This window comes from Tamandua tetradactyla, chromosome 6 (assembly GCF_023851605.1).
Source record: "Tamandua tetradactyla isolate mTamTet1 chromosome 6, mTamTet1.pri, whole genome shotgun sequence".
Taxonomy (NCBI): domain Eukaryota; kingdom Metazoa; phylum Chordata; class Mammalia; order Pilosa; family Myrmecophagidae; genus Tamandua; species Tamandua tetradactyla.
The window spans coordinates 34,840,245-34,859,737 of NC_135332.1; positions in this window are offsets into that span (position 1 = coordinate 34,840,245).

Genomic DNA, 19,493 nt, shown 5'->3' on the forward strand with positions numbered 1-19,493 from the left:
CAAATAGTAATGGTAAAACTAAATGAAAGTTTCACAAGGGGAGAAAATCATCAAAGCAACAAAATACAAAGGGCTTTTTTTTTTTTTACATGAGCAGGCACGGGGAATCGAACCCGGGTCCTCTGGCATGGCAGGGGTCCTCTGGCATGGCAGGGGTCCTCTGGCATGGCAGGCAAGCAGTCTTGCCTGCTGAGTCACCATGGCCCACCCAAAGCAGAGGTTTACAAAGGGTTTTAGCCAGAAAGAATTGAAAACAAAAGGCATGGCTTGGTACCAGTTAACACTTATACCATGCTCAGGCTGTTGTCATTTAGATCTGTGAGGACAAGAGAGGGACGACTGCATGAGGCCGCAGGAGAGGATCTATGATGCTTCTCTGATTATAACAACTACCTGGACACGAGTGTAAATATTGAGATTGGAACAAAACAAGCTAAATTAACAAGAATGCCAGAATAGTTAGCTATTTGGGATTTGAATCAACAATTTTCTACCTAGTAGCTATGAGATTTTGGATAAATCATTTGCTCCTCTGTATTCCTCATTATTCTCTCTCTTAGCCATTTAAAAAAAAAAGCAAAAATCTGAAAATACTCGCAACACTGATCTGACAAAGTCCTCCACTTTCTCTATTATATCTATACTACATTCAATCCTACAGAAAATCATTTGAGTTTTTCCTGCCACCTACTCGTGACATGTCTTGAGGCTCTGTAGGTCCAGCTCCAATCATTACTTGGCCATATGCAGTTCTTTTTTCACTCTTAAGAGGAGCTGTCAGGATCTAGAAATGCATCTCAGAATGCTCAGAGGTTACTAGCTACTTGAGCTTCAAAACCAATGTGGGCTTTCACCACCATCCTTTAGGCTATGGTCCAAAGAGAACAGGGCATAAGACGACACACGCCCCTCTATTGCTCTTGTTTTCCTCCCCCATTCAGTAGCCCTTTGGATCTTATTTGGACAATCAGGTGGGGAAAACTATTTATAATTCAGGTCTAAGTCTTCTAGGACTCTATGCTTTGGTTTACTAAAGGTGCCAAAATGCAATATACCAGAAATGAACTGGCTTTTAACAACGGGGTACTTATCAAATTACAGTTCTTAGGTCTTGAAAACACCCAAATGAAGTCATCAGCAGGCTGATTCTTAGACTCTGAAGGAACACTGTCAGCATCTGGGGCAGCTCTGTCACATGGGAAAGCACATGGTTGGCATCTGCTGGTCCTCTGATCCAGGTTTCAGTGCCTTCAGCTCTGGTTCCAGTGGCTTCCTCTGTGCATTCTCTCTTAGCTCCTCCACGGCTTTTCTCTCTCTGAACTCTCTCCAGACTTTTCTGGGTATTTCTCTCTTTGCTTTTTCTCTCCTTCATCCTCTCATAAAGGACTCCAGTAAAAGCATTAAGAACGACCTTGAATGGGGTGGGTCTCAGCTCAATTGAAACAACTTAACCAAAAGTTCCCACCCACAATAGGTGTGCACCCACAGAATGGATTAAAAGAACATGGCCTTTTCTAAGGTATGTAATAGCTTCAAACCTGGATACTCCACTTTAGAAAAACAAAAATTTAGCTTATTGCACTTCTAAAAGTCTTTTCTCTCAAGACCATAGTCTCTATTCTCATTTTCAAAAGTCTGTTTTGACATCCAAAAATATAATATTGAATCTTTTATTTTTCCTGTGGTAACAACTCTTTCTTAAAAACAGAAAGACCATAATTTCCTAGCTGCTAGAGTTGGGGCTATGAGTGCAAGAAAACATGCTGGAAGGGTGAGGGTAGAGGCAGGAGAAGGTGTAGATACAACAATTAATATATTCAATACATTCCCACATATGTTCACTTCCCCACAAGAACTAAAAGATGGAGGGGGGCAGATATTCCTGTTGACGCCTGTGTTCCCAGCACCTGAACAGTAAATGGCATATAGGCAAAAATATTATTTGAATGATAAATTGTACATAGGTTGGCTTATATATTCCCCACCGACACAATAATTCAAGGACATGCAGAGAGAAAAAAGCCATAGGCAGAAACTTGACTACATCAGTATTTAAGGGACAGGATAGTGGGAAAACTGCTGGGGGGCAGGGGTGGTTAAGAAGGAGAGGTCAGAAAAGTAGAAGAGAAAACAAAGGGATAAAAAAAAAGAATATAGAAAGTAAGGGAGGAAAGACATTAAATAAGAGAGTGCTTTACCATGTTGTTAAAAATATAATAGTAAAAGAGTAGAATAAGTACTTATCAAGACCGTGAAAATGATAATTTGTAGGTCATTAATGACCTTGAGAGATCACCTTGGATAAAATGGCTGGTCCAGAAGTCAGATTGCAATGCGCTGAAGAGTCAGAGGGCAGCTTAGATAATGTGTGTGCAAGTGTTGTGTAAATCCCAGACGACTTTATGAATACAATTAGAATGCACAGTTGTTAGAATCATGGCCCGGCTGTTGCACATTCATCAAATGCTCTGGTTTCATCTAATTTTGTCATCAAACACCAACAACCTAGGACTTTACTGGGGCATATGACAATCAATAGATACCATAAAGAAATAGATGTTAAATTTACTTAAGTCTTCTTGTACCTTAGCAACCAGAGCTTCCTTCATTATATGTCCAGGTATAGAAGAACTTACTGTCTTTATACAATCTCTGAAACACTTCTCATTTTTTTTTCTCTTCCTCCTGCCAACAAGTTAGCACACTAAATTCAGTTGCTTGGGAAGTTTTGATTTGTTTAAGCAAAATGATAAAAAATATTAATATGAGCTTGACTCCAGCTATAAGGTCACCATCCCTCAAACTAGCTCCAATTGCATTATTGGTGATATCTTTTTCCTTGGCTTCTCTATCCCTGATTTCCATTTTGTATAGATTCTCTGTCAATTAAGTCAGATTACTAAACATTATGTGCACTTAAAATATCATTCATTATTCTCTCAGAGGTTTCCATTCCTGATGTAAGCCTACACTCCTCAATTTACCCCTTTCTAGCTCTCCTTGCAATGATGCCTCATTGTCAAAACATTAATATAAAGGCATTAAATGAACGATTTTAGATTGGTTATATTTAAAATAATTCAGAAGGTAACGGATTGAGTATATTAATTATTTTTTAGAAAACAGCTCTAACAGACACTACTATTTAAAAGATGTCACCAGTGTTTGAGACTTTTGTCCCGGAACCTTATAACTTATTTGTTCAGAACAGGGATTGTTTAGGAAGAAACATAATCAAATGTAACAACTTCATAGTTATTTTTATTGGAAAAAGAGTGACATCTATTGTTCAATGTTATATAAAATGGAATTTCAAAATTAGAAGCAATGCCATGTTTTTATTGAATGTGATTAGTTCCGGAGTAGTAATTATCTTAAAGTTACTGTTCCAAAAAGACTAATAGGTGATATCCAGCAGTTCATTTTTTAAATAAAATAAAATCCATCTGATTATTTAGGAATAAGTACATTTAATTATTATTCAGAGGCCTATGATATGTCTAGGTACTAAATTTAGAGCAGAAGAATAAGACAATAAAAATAGGGAGTGTAATTCTTAAAGGTGACTGTGTTTAAAGATGTGTTTTTTCTCCTTGCAAATCACTCAAATATATACTACTGAAATCTGTCAACACTGAATTTTGAATTTAAGAAAAGGCACGTTATAGTGGAAAGCGTATAGGAATGGGAGGCAAAATACTGTTCTCGACTCGCCTCTGTTGTTAACCAAATCTATGAATATAGACAAGTTGTTTACAATCTTGGCTAACGTTTGTTATCTGTAAGAGTAAGGGGCTGGACCTGAATGCGATGAATTATCTTCCAGATCTTAGTTTTTTATAAGCTGCCATTTCACAACTATCAGGTTAAGCAAGAATTTTAGAAGTCTGACAATATGAAGTGTTAGTGAGGGTACAGAGAAATCAGCACTCTCCACATTGCTGATAGGCGTGTAAAGCAGAACATTCATTTTGGAAAGAAATTTTTAAAATATCTTGCAAATTTGGAGATGAGCGTACCCCAACTTCCAGCATTTCCATTTGGGTAAAAAAATCTAGAGATAATTCTTACACCTATATGAAAAGAAACATTCAAAATGCATCATTACAATTTGGAAAATATTGAAATAAGTTAAACACTATTACAAGAGAAGGAATAAAATATATTGTGTATCTATCTATTAACATCCTATACAATAACCAAATGATTGAACTAGAGTAGTATTTATCAGCATGAGTAAGTCTCAAACAATATTAAAAGAAGGAAGTTCAAAAATCATATACACTGAGGGATCTTTCATATTACGTAAAAACTTTAATAGCAGTTCTATTCATTCATTGTGGACAAAATATATACAGAAAAGAATAAAACATTCATGGAAATAATAAACACAAAATTTAGGATATCGTTGCCTCTGAGGAGAAAGGAGAGTGATGTAATGAAAAATGGGTACATGGAAATTGAACTGCATTTGAAATGCTTTCCTTATTGAAAAAAAGGAAGCAAGTCTGAAGTAAAGTAAGTCAAAACTAGGTGTTGTTATAAATGGGGTGTGGGTATGTTGATTCTCATTACATATTTTCATTTTCTGTGTGCTCATACTATTTCATAATTGTTATATACAACATTAAAATTATAGCTCTCATTTTTATTAAAATGTGATTCCTTCCTTTATAAATGAATCTCTATCTAAAGAGAGCCAAAATAGAAAATTGAGATTATTTAGAAAATAAAAGCTTAATTTAATGAGAAAAAACTTTTAGACACGATCTTTTTATTGAAGCAATTGGCCAACTCAATAAGGTTATACTGTGATTGTGTAATGTGATGCTCATCTATCATCAGTCAGCAACCAAAGAAGTAACAACCCCAAAGTATGGTCCTTTAAACAAAATTTAACATGAAACTATTAGCATTTTCCAGTACGTGAGGTGGTAGATAATGCTCCAAATCACTAGAAACCAAATCTCTGGTGTGACTTTAAACATATCCGGAGTGGTGATTCAATCTCGATTGTGAGCTGCTCTGCTGGAAACCCTGGGACCTGCTAATCGAGAAGAGAAAATTGGACGTTATCCACTACTACCTACAGACCTGGTTCCTGAAAGCAGTATTTTTCTTTCTACTATAAAATATTCTGCTTCCAAAAGAAAATATCTTGTGCTTTAGAATAAGTTTCTAAAATGACAAAAATTATCAAACTGATAATAAATTTGGGGGAAACATCACCCTTTGAAAATATCACTCTCAAAAAGTGCCATTTTGCAGAACACTTAAACATAAAAAAGATTTTGTTTAGAATCATAGCTTTCCTAAAGTTCTCTCCTTTACATAATAATACATGTACCCATGGATTCATTTATTCAACAAATATTTTTGAGCTTCTGCTATCTGACGATGTTCAGCTAGTTTCACTGGATCCTCGTATTCTTCTTCACAAAATATCATAAGCGCTCCTTGAGATGCAGGTCTTGGGGTGCGGAGTGAGATGTGAAGGGAGGGCATGCAAAAACTAGAATCAGTCAGGAAATATAGGGGAACAGGCACAGAAGCAGCCCCAAGAGTTATACCCCTGCTCACCTTTCCACCCTCATAACAAGCCTCTTAAATGCCACTTCCCTTTCTGAAGTCCTTTACTCAAGCAGGAAAGTGTTGCTTTCTCCATTATACAAATATGAGAGCCTGTGCCAAGGTCACTATTTCCTTGTTTAGAATCATGTGAGGGAAACATCTCGAAGTCTCATACCGCCCGCTCACCCACTGCTGAAGTAGAAGGTCATGGAAGTGCCCGAGAAACAGAAGGCAGAGAGACACAACGGCCGAGCTCATGGACATGCTTCAGTGGAGATTGCGCACTGGAGACAGAAACTGGGAAGCACAAATTTGTCTGAAGCACAAGTCATCTGTGGTTTATGGTCTCATACCATCTACAACTACCTAATTACAAATTTAAAAATGTATCACTTATTAATATAAACCTATTAATATGTAAATAATATGTATGTTTTCTACTGCTGATGCAATGAATTATCAGATAAAATAATGCAAATTCATTGTCATATAACTAGTAGATCAGAAGTCAGACATAGGTCTCTGTGGCCTAAAATCAAGATGTCCATAGGGCTTTATTCTTTTCTGAAGTCTTTCTTTTCCAGCTTCTAAATGGCATCTGCATCCTTTGACTTATGGCCCTTAATTATATCTTTAAAGTCAGCAAGATACTATCTCCTTGACCTTTCTTCTGTCATCTCATCTCTCTCTGACCACAGCAAGAAAAGGTTCTCTGCTTTTAAGAACTCATATAGGTAGATCGAAGCCACCCAGATAATCCGGGGCAATTCCCTCCATCAAAATCCTTTAATTTAATTATATCTGCAAAGTCTCTTTGGTTAGCTAAAGTAGTATAGTAACAGGTTCCAGGGATCAATTCATGGATATCATTGGGGGGATATTATTCTGATATGTATATTTATATGAGCATACATACATACACAATCATGATGAATTTTAAATAGTAATGTCAACATTATGTGGGGACGAAGATTGAGAATTAATCCTTAGTTATTTTGTACTTTTCATGCATTATCTTACAGAATTTTTAAAGCAACTCAGTGACTTAGATATTATCCCAGTCAGCAAATGAAGAAATACATTTTCAGCGATGTTTAGTAGCTTACCCTAGGTTACATGGTTCATAAGTAGATGCAGTGGTTTGAAGCTGCTATGTACTTTAGAAAAGACCATGTTCTTTAAATCCATTTCTCTGCAGACCTGTTGCAGGTGAGACCTTTTGGTTAGGTTATTTCCACGAAATACATTTGACTGAGTGAAAATGAAAGTGCAACCTATCAAAATCTATGGAATTCAGCTCATGGAATATTGAGAGGGAAATTTTTAGCATAAATCCATAGATCAGAAAAGAGGAAAAGTTTCAAATCAATAATCTAAGCACTCACCCAAAATATATCGAAAAAGAAGTAAAACAACAAAAGAATAATCCAAAGCAAGCAGAAGGAAAGGTATAATAAGGATATGTGTAGAAATCAGCAAAATGGAAATCAGAGAAAACAATACAAAAGAATCAATGAAAGAAAGAGCTGGTTCTTTGAAAAGATCAATACAATACTGAACGCCTACAGGATGCCAGGTACTTGGCAACCCCTCTGCAATAGCTATTATCGTGCTTCTTTTCTAAGAGAGGAAACTGAGGACGAGAAGTGTTTCCCTAACATTATGTTAATAGGTGATAGACTCTAACTTCACTGACTCTAAAATCAACAATCAGGTTGCAAGCTCAGCCCTTCAGGAACAAGGTGCTTTCTGCCAAGGAGAGGGCGGGGGAATAGTATGTGAATAGGAAGAGAACCAAGACCACAGGTTGAGCATTGGAAAGGAGTAGTGAGGGACAGGCTACTTCCCAACTGCCAGCCTGAAAGAATTACATTAGCACTGACAGTTGAAATTATAAATCAGCATCTTGGGAGAAGTGGAATTTGAAGTTTGTTGATCTCTAGGCAGTCCTAATAAACTCTGTGGTCTGTTTTTTTGAAGACCTGTATAATAGTGTAGCAAAAAACAAAACAAAACAAAAAAACATGAACAGGATATATAGCACCTACTGTTTGTTGTCTTAGCATTCTATGTGCACTGCTAATAGGGTATTTATCTTACTGCATGATATCCTCATGTTTACAGGCTTGTCTCTTTAGATTTGACGCTGAGTTCTTTCATTAGGACAGGAACTGTGCCCGATTCCGATCCTATCCCTAACACATAACTCAATTCCAGGCACCTGTTAGGGCAATTGCTGTTTGTTGAACAAGTGGACAAAACAGTATAGTATTGTTGTATAAATCTAAAAAAAAATAAAGTTTGTGAAAATGCTTTGTAAAATCAGTATAGCTAGTAAATAATGGGCCAGAAAACTATTGCCAAATATGACCTGCTACCTGTTTTTGTAAATGAAGTTTCACTGGAATACATCGATGCTCATTTGTTTACACAATGTCTATAGCTACTTTGCATTATAACGGTAGAGCTGATTAGTTAGCAAAAGAGAAAATATGGCCAGCCATGTTGAAAACATTTACTATGTGGTCTTTTATAGAAAAGATTGCTGACCGCCCCCCTCCCCCATTAGATGCTAGTTGCTTGGGGGAATGCAATTCGGTGCTTTTGTTTTTGAATGTTTGAAAAGGGGGAAACTTGGATTTAGGGTATTCTGGAATAGTCCAGTAAGTGGTAATGATAACTTATTTCTATCTGAACTGACTGAAAAGGAATGAATTTGTATCCACTTAACAAACATTTATGTTGCAACTACAGTGTTCTAAGCACAGTTCCAAGCATTCTAGAATTTTCTTCAATAAATGTTTATCGAGGACATAATATGTTTAAATACCATCCCTGCCCTCTTGAATTTATATTCCTTATAGGGAAAGGAAACTGACAGTTGAAGGGAGAATCATAAAAATAAGACAACAGATTGTAGATACAGATTGAAGGATTGGAAGAGTCAACATCTTATATATAACTGTCTATCACAACACATGTTCAACTGCAATGTATTATGTTTATTTACATGTCTGTCTCCCTCAGATCGGTATTAAATCCCTGAGGACAGTGTATCTCATTTTTTTTTTTCTTTATTGCCCCAACCCTGGGACAACACCTGGCAAGGAGTACTTATTGAAATAAAATAAGTGATGTGGAATCAAGAGAAAACTTAGTTTAGGAGGGAAGCTTATGAGGTTCATTTCAGATACACTATTTGAGGCAATAATCAAATACATCCAAATGAACATGTCCTTGTTCAAATGTTGGTAGAGAAGAGAAAGTAAAGACTCAAACCAAGAGGCAGAGCCCATACTTTCTGATTCCTGGGGCAGCACTCAGTCTTTAACAAGCCTTAACTCAATGAGCAGCAGTCAACACAAATACTTACTAGTAAAGGGATGGGACGCCATGCAGGATTCTCATTAGCACAAAATGCCATTAAATTTGCTTTATTTAGAGAATATAGGTGTAATAAGATCTGGCTAAAACTTCCCTAATCCTGCCATTCTCCTCCATCATCCAGCTGCCTTATTGGTTCATTGCCAGCATCTTGAGTAGCTTTCCATTGCCTTTGACATTGAAAGGAAAACCAACCGTCAGGGAGAGCTGCTCTTGTAGAACACTATCATTCACAAATTATGTGTACTTCAACACCAGAATCAACATTATCACAACATACAACTTGTTAAAACTTAGGCTTCATTTTGGTTGAGATGAGTTTTGCTATCAATAGGGTAATAGCCATAGCAGATTTTTTTTTTAACCACTTAACATATATTTCTTCTGTTGGAATTCACAGCATTTGTCTTAATTAATCCTGACCTTTCATCCTGCATTTTATAAGCTTCTTAAGAAGATAGAAATAAATAATTCAGTCCACATATTTTCTGAAATGAGACAAGCTGTTTTACTCTATCCTCAGAGAATAAATTAGATAGCTATTCAGATTATGCTCATGGAAAACTGGATAAACAAATGCAAAAATCATACATCTTTTGCATGAAGTGCATGGATGGAATCTTTCTGCAATTAAAGAAGGCCAAGAAGATTTCTAGAGGTTTTACAGAATGACAGGATAATTGTAGGAGGTTTTCTCTTTTGTATGTTGAGGGGGGCATCTAAGTTTTAGGATTTGAAAACTTTAAAGTTTATATGAATGTTTGAAATTTAAATCATGCCCTTGTGGTTTTTTTTTTTCATATTTCCCTGATGTAGCCCTCCATTAAGAGACTGGAAAATATGTGTATCTCTAAATCCTTCGCATTTTTTCACCATACTACTACAATGCGTAGCTTCCTCCCTATTATGATTTCCATAGCTCCTTAATAACCCTATCTTCAATTTTAGAGTACTGTTTAAAATACAAAGTTTTTTCCTATCATTCCCATGCTTTTAAATATTCAGAATTTCTCTATTGCTGCTGAATGAATTCTTCGCACTTAAACTTTTCTGTCTTACCCCTATTATTTTCCTCTGAACGCTCTATCTTCAAAGGAATATGTAAATCCTTCTATTTATCCAAAGTATTACCTTTCCTAAGGCTATTCCCTCTGTCAGAAACAACTTCTACCATGTAATAACCTCCCTCCATTCATTCTTCCAGGTTCTGGTATTCAAAAACCTTCTATAATCCATGTCAGAAGTGTTCTCTCTTACCTTTCTACTTGATTTCTCATGGCATTTACCCTATTTTATATATTTTTATATACATAAAAATTTATTTAATAACTTGAAGGCTCTTTCAAGGGTTTGAGTATGTTTCCTCAGTGGTTAACAATGTACTTATCACATTAGATGAGTTTAATAAAAATTTGTTCAATGATTAAGTGAATCTCTACTTAAGGGAAAGTTGTTAAAAAGAAATAAGATTTTTACATATCTAAGAGGTAGTTCTTTGACACTTTATGTAAATCTTGTTTAAGAAACCCCTTTAAATAAGAGTTTTTATGTGAAATAATATTCTTCTAATTCATTAAAGGGAATAGTGGTTCAGATGTTTTGCATCTATATAGTATTTAATGAAAATGTCTAAAACCTTATGGAATAAAATTGGTTTAAAAATAACTTAACCCCATTTTGGCGACCAAAATTCTTAAATAATATGCCCTGGACTGCAGGTGTTAGCTAAAGACTAGAATCTTTTCAGCTTCTCACTTGGTTTCTAAGAATGACCCAGCCAACACTCATATTTTGGTTGCTGAGTCTGAGGAAGAATGAGATACAGAGTGGAAAACCTATATACTGGATGTATGGGGAAACAATTAGTTATTGTTCCTACAATACTAACATACTCATTCATGTACTTACATTTATGTTCTGAAATCAAACTCTCCACTCCCTGTATGTCCTCAGTAAACTCACAATCTGAACATTCCAGCCTCATTTCAAATGGCTATACCTTTAACTTGGTCAAATGCAGTTTTTTCCCTTCATTTTGTTAATGTGTATTACATTAACTGGCTTTCTTATGTTGAACCACCCTTGCATATTTGGGGTAAAAACCCATTTAAACATGTTGTATAATTATTTTAATGTTCCATTGGATTCAATTTGCAAGTATTGTGTTGAGAATTTTTGCATCTATATTCATAAAATAAATTGGTCTGCAATGTTCTTTTCTTTAGTATCTTTATATGGCTTTGTTATAAGGGTGATGTTAGCCTCATAGAATAAGTTAGACAGTGTTCCCCCTTATTCAATTTTTTGGAAGAGTTTAAACAGCATTGGTCTTAATTCTTTTTAGAATAATTGGTAGAATTCAACTGTGAATCCATCTGGTCCCGGGATCTTCACTGGGAGGGTTTTGATAACTGCCTCCATCTCTTTATTTACAATTATTCTGTTGAGATTTTCGATTTCTTCTTGAGTCAGGGTAGGTTGTTCATACATTTCTAGGAATTTATCCATTTCATCTAGCTTGTCTAATTTGTTGGCATGCAGTTGGTCATAGCATCCTCTTACGATCCATTTTATTTCTGGGGCACAGTGGTAACATCCTCCCTTTCACTTCTTATTTTATTTATTTGCATGTTCTCTCATTTTTCCTTTGAGTTTAGCTAAGGGTTAATTGGCTATTTGGATTTAAAACCACATACACAAAGAGAAATAAAAAATTCAAAGTTATCAGAAACATGTACTGTAAAATATCAGGTCACATTTTACCATGTTATATTTCAATTATGAAAATAAAAAATATTGTCATGTGGTATGATGTAATGAGGGGAAAACAAACAGCAAAAGCAACATAGGATTTACAGCCAGGGTCTCATATAATCTGATTTACAACTTTACCTGTGTGTGGTTGCATATAAATCATACTTCCTTTCTGAACCTCAGTTTTCTTATTTTTGGAAATGAGATAATAAAACCTGACTTGGTGTATAATGTTTGTGCTCCACTCATGTCTCTTTGGATCACATTTTTTTCATGGTTTCTATGCATCCTTTCTACCCCAACTTCTGTGTGCTTCCACTTCTGACTGCCAGTAAAGAACTGTTCGTGGGATCCTGGAACATATTTCGCCCGCAAATGGGAAGAGACAGAGACACCCAGAAAACTATATTCCCCTTGGAGATGCCTAGCCCATATCTGAAGGTAATGAGAATATAAAAACTCAGATCCCTTAGCTCAGGTTCATAGACTAAAGCTACAATTAAAGCTTGTGCTCTTGTTCGGCTTTCTCCCCTTCTTGATCTGCTCCCCTGGGAACTCTTCCTTACTATATCTTTTGCATGCAAATCCTCACCTCAGGACCTGATTCTGGGGGAACCCAACTAAAATACTGACTAACCAACTTCAGGGTTAAAATTAACCAATTTTTCTTAAAAATTCTCATAGTACCCTTCATAATCTCCCATGCTCAAGACTTAAGAATTAGTTTATTCAAAAATATCATAAGAACAACCTATCTTTTGCATATATAATAAGGAAGTCACATACTCAGTAGAATTCAAGAAGGAGCATTCTGATGACAACCACATTGCTCTTGTTACCAGTCCTTTTGACTCTGACACCAATGAGGAATGACAGACAGCTTTACGGGTTTTTTATTTTTTATTGTAATTTTGACCATATATTCTAAAGACCCAATATTTCTTATGACAATCTTGATGTTGCTCTAGGGAAATCATTTTGCTACATTATAATATTCAAATATCTTCAAAGTTAGAGTCTAATTTCATTGACAAAATCAGTGAACCAAACTTCTCAATTTTCCAGCAGGTGTGTATATTTAAATGGACTAAAAAGACACATTAAGCCTCAAAGTAACATTTGCAGCTGTTTTGTAGATTTGATTGTTTTGGTCAGTCAGCATGTGTTTAATGGCTAAAAAACAAAAAGTTAAAACATAAAGCTTTCAGCTGAAAACCCACTTATTTTGATACTGAATGCTTTTTTTAATCATTAAATTAGTTACTTATTTTAGAAACAATTTCAATACAAAAAGATGGTTTTAATAAATTTCCCTTCCTCTAGTTGAAGGACTATGGAGAATAGCCTAAAAAGAAATACTGAGGCCAAAAAGTTGAGCACCGTTTTTCTTTGGCTTCAGAAAGTAGCTGACCTAAGTCAAAATTCCCATTTTAGCCTTAAACTTTTATGTGCTTATTTATAATGATTTTAGTTGTAAACTTTAATGTGCTTATTTGTAAGCACAACCTGGAAGATTTTCACAATTATTAATGTGTAAAAGTAATGGATGATAGGTATGGTGTGGGCAACCGAGGGACCAGAGAAGCCAGTTAGAAGGCTTCTGTTGTCAACTATGAGACAATTGATCCCAGGTGTGCCAAAGATGTGGTGGTGGGAATAGATGAGTTTGAGAGATAGATGAAAGGAAAACATATGATCTGGCTGTGAGTAATGGCGATGAAAAAGGAAGAGAGGGTCAAAGAAGACAGCAATGTTTCTGATTTGGACAACTCGGACACCAGACCACAGTGTCTTTTATGAAAATGAGTTTCTAGGCAAAATAAACATGAATATGCCAGCTTTAAATTAATAATCAGACTTTTAGATAACGTATTTGAACTAAAGAATTGAGATTTTTAAAATGTGAGCTATATGACTTCCTCTAAATCATAGCTCATAATTTCAGATTGTACAATTTTCCTGGTAATGGGAATGCAGGCTGTGTTCAAATCTACTATTTTGGTTTGCTAAAGCTGCCAGAATGCAATATATCAGAAACTGGGTTGGCTTTTACAATGGGGATTTATTTGCTTGCAAATCCACAGTTCTAAGGCTATGAAAATATCCAAATTAAGGCTTCTTCTTTATATCTTTGATTTCTTTGCTGAGACTTTCTATTCTTTTATACTTGTTTCAAGCCTGTTTCTGTTCCAAAATCGCTGGATGAAGTACGTTTATGATGGCTACTTTAAAATCTTTCCCATTTATAGAATTTATGTTAATTCTAACATTTCTATCATCTCGGTGTTGGTATCTATTATTGTCTTTTCTTTATTCAGTTTGGGCTCTTCCTGGCTTTTGATATGACAAGTGATTTTTTTAATTGAAATTAGGACATTGCACTCTATGTTTATTGACTCTAGATCTTATTTACAACATTTGTTTTAGAAGGCTTTCTATGATACCTCTTTAGCAGGGGGAGTAGGATACATTACCTGTTATTGCTAGATGGAGGTAAAAGTTCAGATCCTCACTTGGCTTCAAAAAGATGGAATCAGCTCCTTATTACTGCTGCATGGGGTTGGGAGTTCCAGCTACCCACACGGTCTCCATTGACCCCTTAGTGGGTATGGCCTTACAATTGGTATATGTTGGTGAAAGTTCTGCATTTCTACTAGGTGTCCCTTGATACTATCCCAGTAGGAAAAGTGAGGGGCAACCTCATTACTGTCAGGTGTGGGTGGGAGTCCAGGTGATACTGTTTGGGGATGTCTTGCTACTGCCCAGCAGGGATGGAGGTCCCAGTTCTCTGCTTAGCATTTTCTGATGCCACCCCTGTTGGGTGGTGTTGGGTACCTCATTACTGTCTCAGGAGGTAAAATTGAGGCCACTTGGCCTTTGCTGGAGTGGGTAAGTGTGGTGCCACAGTTCTCTCTGTGGTGTTTGACAAGAGGAGAATAGTTATTTAGTCTAAAAGTTTTCATCTTGCTATACTGTGCTTCTCCAGGTGCTTTGCCTACACAAAGAAGGCTTTAATTGGGTCTTATTGGGTCTGTGCCCATTTGTGTTTCTGATTTCTTCAGCTACAATTACAGGAAATATGAGACAAAACCTAAAAACACACCACCATATCATTCTTTGGGTCCCAAGGTCTCTAGCCTGCCTTATTTCTTCTTTCCACCTTTCAGAGTCTTCTTATGTAAACTCTTCTTATGTTTGTTTTATATATAATTTCCAGGATTCTGTGTTGTACTTAGTGGGAAGAATAGGGAAAAGAATGTCTACTCCATCTTCCTGGAGAGAAAGTACTAAAAAGCTTTTTAAAATATGGATCTATAATGAATCAAACAGGAGTATGGTCTGGGAATCCATAGTTTAAAATCCCCTCAGGTGATTTAAATGACTAACCAAGGTTGAGAAATACCCTTATACAGATGTTTTATATTTTGTCTAAAGTAAAAACATGCTATTCAGCTGCAGCTAAAAGTTCTTATGCAGAATCGCAGACCCAGTGTTGCAATTTTTTCCCCAAGAGACGTTAGAAAACAGGATTTACTAAAATGTAAAATTTCCTACTTTTATTGTTGGTAGAAAATTATATATTTTTTAAATCATATCATGGGCATTTTATAAGTCCATCAACACCAATCCGAGGGTCTAATGCAGCTTACACTCATTAGTTGTAACTTTGGGGCTAGTCACATATCTCAGAAACTAACAACCTGTTCCTTCCTTTATGTTCTCACATCTGCTGCCCAACTTCAGAACCTCAAGTCTGCACCTGGTGGCCTTCCTGCTGCGCAACCACCTCCAGTTACCCCCCCCCCTTTCTATTGTCCTTATATACTGGTTCAATATATAGCTTCTTAGCTAAAACAAATAGAAAATCTTCAATAACTGCCATCTGCTTATTGGATAAAGTCCAGGATCCTAATCACTGCCACTCAAAATTCTCAATATGTCACTCCAACTGACTCTACAAACAGATCAATTATGATAAAATTTGACTTTCTGATACATCTTACATTGTCACTCCTCTATATTCTTTGTCTGGAGTATCCTCTTTTTCAGTTTGCCCTTCCCAAACTCCTACTGGAAAGTATAAATTAACATCTTTTTATGGATGACTCACTTCCTTATGACCCCAAAAGAAGTGACGTATCCCCATCCCTGAATTTAAAATGATGTCATAAACATCGTTTTAATGATAGTTATGAAATACCATCTTGTACTTAGTTCATGCTTTTCACCTTCTACTCTGTTTAATGTTTCACAAAGGCAAGGATCACCTATACAGTCAGCACAAAGCCAAGCACATAATAGGTATATATGCTATTAACCAATAAAGCACACATTAACATAGAATAAGTGCACCCCTTAAGAAGTTGCTGATTTTTAGACATAACATTCATACATACACACACACATCCTCAATAACAAATGAAAGTCACGAGAAATATAAATAAGACTTCTATCTAACCAACTTTTCCAGATCTGTCTTAGCTTCTAAAGCCAGATTACTTTTAAAAAGCTCCATTATTCCTCTGGGATGGACAAATTTATAACTTTATATTAAAAAAGAGTTTTCTCTATCTGATTCAGGTGATGTATATTATTTTGCTCTGGGGTTTCAGAAGTACAAAAACGTTATTTTCCTCACAGGTCATAATCTCATGGGGATAAGTATTCTAGCTCTTCTATTGATTTTATGATAACAGTCCAGTTTCCTGCAAATATGTCATTTTGCCCCTTGAGGCATGGTGCCTTCCATTAATTGAGAGTACTGACCATAATCAACATATTTAAGAGAACTACGAGGGATCTTGAAATCATTATATATGCCATTATAAGGAATACTTAAAATAACTGACCTGCTTAGATTGGCAAACATAAACCTAGTAAGACGAAATTTATTTTGTATACATTCTGGGACCATAAGGTGTTAAAACCTTCATGCAATAAAACCAGGAAATTTCCAGAGTCAGTAGTTTAGTCTCCTAAGCAAATGTATTTCTTTAGAGTGATTTAGTAAAGTGCTTCCTTCTGAAAGTCATAACCTAATTTGAACATAATAACATTTAAAAATTATTCAGTGACTTCTTCACAAAGATAAATTCCATATTTCTTTTAGAATTAAAGGTCCCCAGTAATCTAGCCCTACATTACCTAATCTATCTTCTTTTTTGCCTCCATTCTTGAGTAAAAACCACTTCCTGTCCTTTTATTTAGAACAGTTACCTAAATGTACCTGAATCAATTATTGAACTGATTCATTGGTTTAATTATTTGTGTAAGGATTATTTAAAGATTCACAAGGAACTACACTAGGTACAGTGAGGAATATAACACAGGAACATTGCCCTCAAAAACTTATAGTCTACTATAAGATATAGGACAAAATAAACTACTATCAGAGAGGTGGAAAGAGAGCATTAAGGCTTCTGTTTACATTTAAAAACCTCCTCTCACAAAATATCCATATTGAATTCTGAATCCAATTATAGAAAATATAATAGAACAAATAAATAAATTTGAAGTCATATGTGCAAACAGAAAGAAGGTAAAAATATGGGGAAATTCCAGAAATATATTTAAAGGATTGGGAAGCTTCAAATGGAAGGGTTGGGTGTAGCGAACATCGCAGTTAATTAGATTTCCTAGACAGCGACAATAATTGATTCAAAAATGTAATAATGTAATAATAAGAAGCCTCACATTTGCAAAAGCTTGAAAACAATTCAAAAGGATAAATTACCTAGGAATAAACATAACAAGAAATTAGGAAATTTATGGGAAATAACTATAAAACTCTACTGAAGGGCATATAAGGCTTGCATAGAGAAACTCCCATGTTTGTAAATGGGAAAATTCATTATTCTAAGGATATCTTTTCTGCCAAAGTAATCAGTAAATTCTAGCAATCTCCATCAAAATTCCAGCAGAATTTTTCACGTAATGTGACAAGCTTATTTTACGTTTCACATTAAAGAGGGGGTATTAAAAATAGGCAAAACAAATTTTGTAACAAAGGAACAAAGAGATACAATTTGTCTCCCAACCCCAATTATTAATACATGGGTTCAAGACATATTAATTAAAACAGTAATGACACTGATTTGGAAAGATACACAAAGATCAGTGGTAAAGAAGGAAAGATCCACAATCAGATTTGTGAATGCGGGGCAATTTAGGGTTTGATAAATGTGATATTTTAATTCAGCCAGAGAAGGACATACAATTCCATACAAAGTGTTGGGACAAACAGCTACTAATATATGGAAATATTAAGTCATAAAAGTTATTAAATATTAAGTTATTAAATAATGAATAGATTAAAGAATTAAGTGAAAAGTATATAAACTATTAAAATGAAATATTGAAGTATCTACTCAATTCCTTTGGAGTATTCAGGTATTTATAAAATAAACATTAAAACATAAAGAATATCATTAATAAATTTATAACTACATACAAATACTTATTGCCATAAACTATCTGTAACAGTTTAAGAAAAATATATTTAATTTTTGTAATAGGATTAATATCCAAAAATGAAAAGAACACCTATAATCTACTTACAAGACATAACTAAATATAAAGAGACTGAAGAGAACAAAAAAATGAAAGGGTATGCAACCTCATTAGTTGTCAGGAAAATATGAATTAAACCAAAATTACGATTTTGTTTTTCATACATTACATGATAAATCTGTAAAAGTTTGATAACAGCAAGTGTTGGTGATGGCATATGTAAGTGTTTTCTCTCGCAATTTGCTGTGGAATGTAAATTTGGTCTGACACTTCCGAAGACTACTTGGTAATATCTATTCAATGTACTGTGCTTCAGCTATATGACTCAGCAGTATTATTTATTCATATTCCCTCTAAACAAACAGCATGCATATGGACAAGAGGGATTATAGAAAATGAGACTCATTGTATTGCTTAAAATACTAAAGAATTATAATAGATCTTAATGTTAGATATTTGTAAACTAGACATTTTTAGTTTTAGATTTTAGATTATTAGATATTTAATATAAAACAATAGAATTGGCTAAATATACTGTGGTATAATCAAATAACAAAGTTCTATATAAACTAATGTTAGGTTGATCTCCAAGAAAGCAGCAGAACAATATGTACAGTTGGATACAGTTATGTACAGCACACACATACATATACATACACATAAATCAATACTGAGAATTTTCACAGACACATACGTGTGTGTGTGTGTATATATGTGTGTTTGCATATAAATGAATAGAAAGTTTTCTAGAATGGTACACATGAAGTTGAGAAGGAGAAGGGACCAGTATTAGGAATAGCTTTCAAAGGGATTTAACTTTAGATATAAATTTTCATTTTTAAAGAAGAAGACTATATTTACATTTTATTTTTGTAATTAAAATTCATTTATTCAACAAATACTATATTTTATGTGACATGGCACTATTCTAGGCATTTGCAACAACAATGTGAAGAAAATAAAGATCTCTGCCCTCATGGAGATTACACTCTAGCAAAGGTGACATATGATAAAGCCTGAACATGAGAAATAAGCAAATTTTGTGGTGCATTAGAAAGTGATATAAATGCTATCAAAAAACAAAGTAGAATTGGATAAAGGGAAATGGTAGAGCCAATTAACTTTCAATCATTTAACGAAATTAAAAAGCATGATGAGATTAATTATTTTAGTCTTAAAAAAGCTCTATTGGAAGAGGTAGCACTAGAAATGGAGTTGAGAAAATAAGTTGGATTTGCACATACAAGTGAATTCTAGGCAGGAGACAGCGCATG